Source organism: Colobus angolensis, unplaced genomic scaffold, assembly GCF_000951035.1.
Source record: "Colobus angolensis palliatus isolate OR3802 unplaced genomic scaffold, Cang.pa_1.0 Scaffold130, whole genome shotgun sequence".
Classification (NCBI taxonomy): Eukaryota; Metazoa; Chordata; class Mammalia; order Primates; family Cercopithecidae; genus Colobus; species Colobus angolensis.
Window position 1 is genome coordinate 654,981 of NW_012114253.1, and position 6,551 is coordinate 661,531.

The 6,551-nt window shown below is 54.3% G+C and overlaps 1 protein-coding gene across 1 annotated transcript in view; it reads left to right on the forward strand.

The window, feature by feature from the left end:
• Positions 1-338: 338 nt before the first annotated feature.
• RAP1GAP (RAP1 GTPase activating protein) overlaps positions 339-6,551 on the forward strand; it is a 78,415-nt gene continuing 72,202 nt past the window's right edge. Inside the window, exon 1 of the mRNA XM_011933970.1 lies at positions 339-440. The gene's annotated coding sequence lies outside the window, so the exon portion shown is untranslated. The remainder of the gene's footprint in view (positions 441-6,551) is intronic.

Sequence of the window (6,551 nt, forward strand, 5' to 3'; positions counted from 1 at the left end):
GGCAGGCAGGTGGTGACTCAGAGAGGAAGAAGGAAAAAGAGGCAGAGGGGTGTTGGTGGGGAGACACCCCAAAACAGAAAGGTCCCAGGGATTCCAGCCTTTCCTACTGGAAGAAAGGAAACATGACACTCCTGCTTTGCACCAGCACAATGAGAGCTGCCTCGTGTGCCTGCCCACTAAGCATTTAATGGGCATGTAGTCGATTTCGGGAACCATGACAGGCACTGGGACACAGAGATGAGCTGGGTCCTGCGGTCCCTGCCACAGCCAGGTGCCTTGTCTCAGATGAGGAGGTAAGACTCAAAGACAGAAAGTGACTTGCCCACTCTACTGGTTAATACCTCTGCCAACCGAGGCCACCCTCCCTCGGGCCCCCATGTGGAGGAAGCAGACCCAAGTTCGAATTCTGACATTGCCACTGAGCAGCCATACAACTTTTGGTGAATTCCTCTCTCCCTCTGAGTCTGTTTCTTGATCTAGGAAGTGGGAATCATAGCGCCTGCCTGATGGGTATGTTTCAAGGGATAAGAAGGCGAATGCGAGCAAACACTGAGGGCACTGCCAAGCTTACCCTAGGCATTCTGCTGGGTCTAAAAAGGACATAGATTGGGAGTCCTCAGGATGCCAAGTCCAGTCTCTGCTGTGTGACTTTGGACAAGTCACCTGCCTTCTCTGTGCCTCATTTCTTTCTCCCTAGAACAGGGATGACGAGCTTTTATTTGCCTGCCTCCCTGGGGATGCTGTTTGTGGGGCCAGACATACTGGCTGGGAGCTGCTTTGAAAAATATAAAGCTGCACTCAGAAAAACACATAGAGACACACTGAAGGAAAGGCAAACACCAGACAAATCTGGAGAAAAATCTTTTCTAAAAACATCAAATATTTCTCTACAGCCAGAAAAAAAATAAGGCTTTTCTTCAGTGTTTTGAGGGTAGTAAGAATTTTTTCTTACTACCTTGGAAAATTACCTTGGAAACTTCACATTTCCAAGGTAGTTGGTATGGCTATCACCAGGTGAACTGGGTAAGTTTCCTCCTTGAGGAGTCCTTGCCTGGCACATATTAGCTGTTCAGTAAATGATAATGTTAGTGGTAGAATTACGAGTTGCACAGCAAGAGGAGGAGTGGAGGCGCTCCTGGAGGCGAGACCAGCTACAGCGTGGGCAAGGGCGGGGAGGTGGCAATGTGGACACTGGGTTGGATTCATGGAAGGCATGTGTAGGGACAAATCAGGGTTAGTCTATTAAGGGCCTCGAATGGCAGGCTGAGGAGTTCACATTTCCCCAAAATCAATGCGGGATACACGGGAGGGGCGGGCTGAGCCCACTAGCCTGGAATGAGGAACCACCTGGCGCAGTTCTCTGCCCTGCCACTGCTGTGTAAGGATGGCCCCCTCGCCTGCCCTGGACCTCCTTTTCTCCCAGTGTGCGAAGGAGAGGATTCCAGCCTCTTCCATCCCAGGGGCAGGCAAGAGGGTCAAGGCACCAAGCCACCCAAGAGCTAGGCTGCTATGATAGCCGGGAGCCGGGGGCTGTCATTGGTTCAGGAAGTCAGGAAGCCTGTGTTCCCCTGCTGGCCCCACCCCACTAGCTGGGTGAGCTCAGGCAAGCCGCCGAGCCTCTTTGAGCCTCCCTTTCCATCTGCGGAATGGGAGGATGTGGTTTCTCTCTTTGCAATACAACCCCCATGAGTTGAAGCTGGTTGACTGTGTTGTGTGAGCCTCGAGTGTGTGTCTCTGGGGGACTTGCAATATTTCTTGAAACTACAGTACCTGTTCCTCAGGCTCCCCTGAGAATGTGGATCTGCTGGCAAGGCTGGGGTTGGGGGGCAGTGGGTGAGGATCAGACGCCTGAGCATCTCAGAGGCTGTGACTTTTTCAAGGCCACAGGAGCCATGTGTCTGCCGCAGCCAGGCTGTGGGGGCAGCAGAGGGAAGGTGGAGGTGGGGCAGATGGGTCCACCCTCTGCTTGGCTCCTGAACTCCGGGCCCCAGTTCTGTGAGGGAAAGCCATCTCAGTACCCCGCTCACAGGACAGCCCTCTCCAAGGCCCCACTCCTTGATTTAGGGCTCGAGGGGTAGGGTGGAGGCGGCTGAGGGAGGGTGACCTTGGGAACTTCTTCCTGCCTGCAGGCTCGGTGCCAGAATTTCCAGGGCAGCCCTGATTCTTCTTGCTCAAAAGTTGGCAGTGTCAGGGACCCTCAAGAGGCTGCCAGGACAAGGCCTGAGCTGATGTCACCATCACCAGCCTCTTGCATCTTACCCTATCTTGGAGGTCCAGAGAGAGGTCATCCACCCCCTGGCAGACTGCTGTAGGCACTGTGCCCACCCAGGCAGCAGGCTCAGGACACCATGGGGCTGAAGGCTCTAGCCTTGCCTCATTCACCACTTGCCTTTCACTTGAGGTGTGGGAGCTCTGCCAGGGAGAAAGACGATTGCCCTTACAGCCCCTCTCCCAGGGCTCCCTGCCTCTAGAAACAGGACTGGGCAGAGCCGCTGGGACAAAGACCTCACCTGTCCCAGTCCCCAAAGCCCACAGCCCTCCCTGGCTGGAGAAGTGTGGGCTCTGTAGTCCTCCGAAGGGCAGAGAAGCCTGGGACCTGCCCAAACTCTACAACGCTGGGCCCACCCATGGCAGTCAGGGTGGGAACTGGGCAGGTAGCTCAGGAACTCTAGGAAGATGCTGGTTGCGGGGAGGCAGGATGGGGCCTGAGCAATCGGATGCAGGTGGGGGCATTCATGGAGCACTTGCTGGGCCCTATGTAAGCACTTTTCATGGATCTATTTCATTTAATCCTCAGAGCAACCCTCAAAGGCTCAGAGAGGTTAAATAGCCTGCCCCAGGTCACCCAGCTGGTGAGTGGCTGGGTCTGAGATTTGAATTGAGGGTTGTGTGACTCTACTTTTAGCCATTTCTGTGTACGGCATGCAGAATGAGAAGGGGTTGGGGAGGGCACCACACAAGAGTCTGTGCTCTGGGTAATGGGAGCAGTTCTGGGCAGGGGCAGGGGTGAGGCTTAGACTCGGAGGCTCACACCTGCAGGACTTGGCCCTGAAGCTTCCAGCTCCCTCTCCCCATGACCTATCCCCGGGGCCCAGTGCGCCAGGCTGGCTTGGGGGAAAAGGATGAATGGGGATGACTTTTCAGGGGTTCCCTTGGATGCACAATCCTGTAGACCCTGACTCCTCCTGGCCCCCTATGTCTGTGTGAATTCCCAGCTCAGAACCCCAAGAAATCCCCAGCTTCAGAGCTGGGAAGAAGCCCACAGAGATCAGCGGGTCCAACCCACTCATTTGACAGATGGTAATTATCATGATTATGCCTGATGGGAGCAATTCACAAAGGACTTTCACATCTGGGTTGCTGCTGGGTGTGCCGGAGTCCTTGGGGCCAGCAAGACTCATCAACCTTTTGTGGGTGAGGAAACTGAGGTTCATAGAGGCAAGGAGATGGACCTAGGGGCACACAATTGACCTTGGTACAGGTCTCTCTCTTCTGAAACCCAGTGCCTATGTGATGTGGCTCTGGGGCTGCACCTGCATTGGAGTGGGGCTGGTCCTAAGAGATCTGTATGGGGCCACGGCAGTTATCAGATGAGGCTCTGAGACTCCCAGTGATGCCTGCCTACCTCCCTGTCATGGGAACACCACCCCCTTCAGTGGCGTGGTCTGAAAGAGACAGACTGGTGGGCAGAGCTGTTTCCAAGAGACTTCTCTGCCCACCATGCAAATGGGGGCTAGGCTGCCCCAGAAAATCAGATTGAGAAGGGCCCTTGGAGGGGCCTCATTATTTAGAGAAGGAAACTGGGCAGCTGCCCACAGTCACGCTGTGAGCCAGTGGTGGCACTGGGCTTAGAACTCAGCTTTCCTGGCTCAGCTCATAACTGTCCTTGCATGTGTCCAGTAGCAGTACTAAAGACAGTCCCCATTTATTGTGTGCCTACTATGTGCCAGGGGTGAGCTCTTGATGCTGAATCCTAAGAACAATCCTATGTGGTAAGTACTTTTATTATCATTACCATCCCCTTTTACAGATGAAGAAACTGAGGCTTTGAGAGGTTATGAAAATGGCCCAAAGTCACAAGCCAGGAAGTGGCAGAGCAGGAATTTAAGCTCAGGTCCATGTGATTCCAAACCCATACTGATGCCAGGTCTTGTATATATTACGATAGGACTAAAGTTGACTTTGTTTCTTTTTGTTCATAGTCAACGTAGGACATCATTCATTCATTGAACATTTATGGAGTCCTCCCTAAAACAAGAAGACTATAGGGCTGATCAGGGTTGAGGCTCAGAGATTAGGTCATGAGGCAGGGGGTCTCAGACACTGCTAGGCTCTCTGCCTCCACCAAGGATGGCTGCCTCTCCCTCCTTTTTTTTTTTTTTTTTTTTTTTTTTGGGGTTTTGCTTTGTTGCCCAGACTGGAGCACAGTGGTGCAATCTCAGCTCACTGCAACCTTGGCCTCTTGGGTTCAAGTGATTCTCATGCCTCAGCCTCCTGAGTAGCCAGGACTACAGGCATGCACCACCATGCCCAGGTAATTTTTGTATTTTTAGTAGAGATGGGGTTTCGCCATATTGGCCAGGCTATTCTCAAACTCCTGACCTCAGGCGATCCACCTGCCTCGGTCTCTCAAAATGCTGGGATTATTACAAACATGAGGCACCATGCTCCAGCCATCTCCCTCCTCCTTCTGTCCCCAACCCAGCGTGACTACATTTGCAACCTCTTCCTCTGCTCCTCCTGCCCACCTGTTTTACCCTTGAGGTAAATGAGGGCATGACTCAGCTAGGGCTCCTGGGCTTTGTATATCCCAAAGAAGGCCCTACTGGCAACGGTGTTAACAGCCACCACCGTGGAAGCCGTTTGTGAGCACAAGGCACCATGCGAAGGTGTTTGTGTACATCACCTTGTTTAACACACCATCACCCTGTGAGCTAAGAGCTAGTATCATCTCCATTTTTCAGATTGGAAACTAAGGCTGACAGTCACAGCTCAAGACTGAGTTGGGGCTGGGTGCAGTGGCTCTTGCCTGTAATCCCGGCACTTTGGGAGGCTGAGACAGGAGGATCACTTGAGGTTGGGAGCTCAAGACCAGCCTGGCCAGCATGGAGAAACCCCATCTCTACTAAAAATACAAAAACCAACCGGGCATGGTGGTGGGTGCCTGCAGCCCAGGCTACACAGGAGGCTGAGGCAAGAGAATCACTTGAACCCTGGAGGCTTGCAGTGAGCCAAGATTGTACCATTGCACTTCAGCCTGGGCGACAGAGCGAGACTCTGTCTCAGAAAAGAAAAAAAAAAAAAAAGGCTGAGTTGGAACCCACTTTGTCCAGCTCTCTCAAGCCTATGCCCTTCCTCACTGGCTCACTCTGCCCTGCTTGGTATCCAGGCTGTGTAGTTATGCATTTAGAGCCCTGGTTTCTGGAAGAAAGGGCTTCAGCCAAGCAACAGGTTTATTAAGCACCTACTGTGTGTCTTGGGGAGGTGCTTTGTGAGGCTAAAGCTTGTGAGGATGGGGAGATTGGGTTCCTCTGTGAGAGATCTCGAGGCTGCATGCCCCCATCTTACCCCAGAAGGCATTCAAGCCCCTGAGGATGCCAGGACAGAGCAGCCAGGGCAGGGCAGCGAGTACTGTGGGGAGGACTTTCTTCCTGGCAGGAGCGTCCCTCACAGTGACTCAGAGCAGTGTGAAGACCTCAGAGAGGTTTTGTAGCCATATCTGCATCCGCTGATCCTTGAGCAAGTCATTAGGCCTCTGGGACCTCGGCTTTCTGATCTGTGAAATGGGGAAGATGATTGTACCTAATTTACAGGGTGGATTTAAGGACTGGATGAAAGCGCTTGGCACAGGGCCTCGGGAACTAAAAGGGGCTGTGCCACTGAGCCGCAGTGCACGGGTGATAGGGACTGAGGTCCCGAGGAGCTCGGAAGAGCTGGATCTGCTCTAGTTTGCACACCTCAATTTCCCCCGTCAGCCATGGCAGACATGTAACTCTTGCATGATCGGCCTCACGGGGCTGTTGTCAGGATCACAGAGATCCCGGAACGCGTAGGTGCGGCCCCGTGATCTGCTCACTGAGAGAACGGGTCCCGCGGGAGGGGGCGGTGTGCGGGCGCAGGTGCGCCCTTGTGAGCTGGGAGACGTGCGGCGCCTGGCGCCGGGAGAGGGCGAGGACGGGCGCTGGAGACGCCTCCGTGTAAGGGAGGGGTGAGGAAGTGTGAGGGGCAGCGAGCGCGCGGTCGGCTACTCTGGGCGCTGTCCGGGCGGCTCCGGGTCCCCACCCTTCTCGGAAAGGCACCCGGGGCGCTGTCCCTGGTCCTGGAGCCCGGCCGGCCCTCGCCTGCAGTTCTCGTGAAGGCCAGTTGGTGACGCCCGAGACCGCGGCGGACTCCCGGACCCATTAGAGAACACCTTTTAAAAAGTGTTTTTCGGCCGGGCGAGGTGGCTCACGCCTGTAATCCCAACACTTTGGGAAGCAGAGGCGGGTGCATCACCTTAGGTCGGGAATTCGAGACCAGCCTGACCAACATGGAGAAACCCCGACTCTACT